The sequence below is a fragment of the Penaeus monodon genome, chromosome 27, assembly GCF_015228065.2.
Source record: "Penaeus monodon isolate SGIC_2016 chromosome 27, NSTDA_Pmon_1, whole genome shotgun sequence".
Lineage (NCBI taxonomy): Eukaryota > Metazoa > Arthropoda > Malacostraca > Decapoda > Penaeidae > Penaeus > Penaeus monodon.
This window is the reverse complement of record NC_051412.1, coordinates 34,695,098-34,695,318: the sequence shown is the minus strand read 5'-3', so window position 1 is coordinate 34,695,318 and position 221 is coordinate 34,695,098.

Here is a 221-nt window from a genome sequence, read left to right as displayed (position 1 = left end):
AACCGTAATTATTTACACCCCAAGAGCAACAGACACTTTGTAAAAACACATCGTCGAGAGTTACTGTCCGCGCGCTCTCCTCGGCCCGAAATAGAACACGGGAATCGCTGACACCTGATAACACTGGGTGATTATATCGTCGTTTCATTGAAAACTGTTTTATTTATTTCTTTTTTTGGTGGTGAAGCATAAAATTTGGTAATTAGGGTGAATGCCTTTGA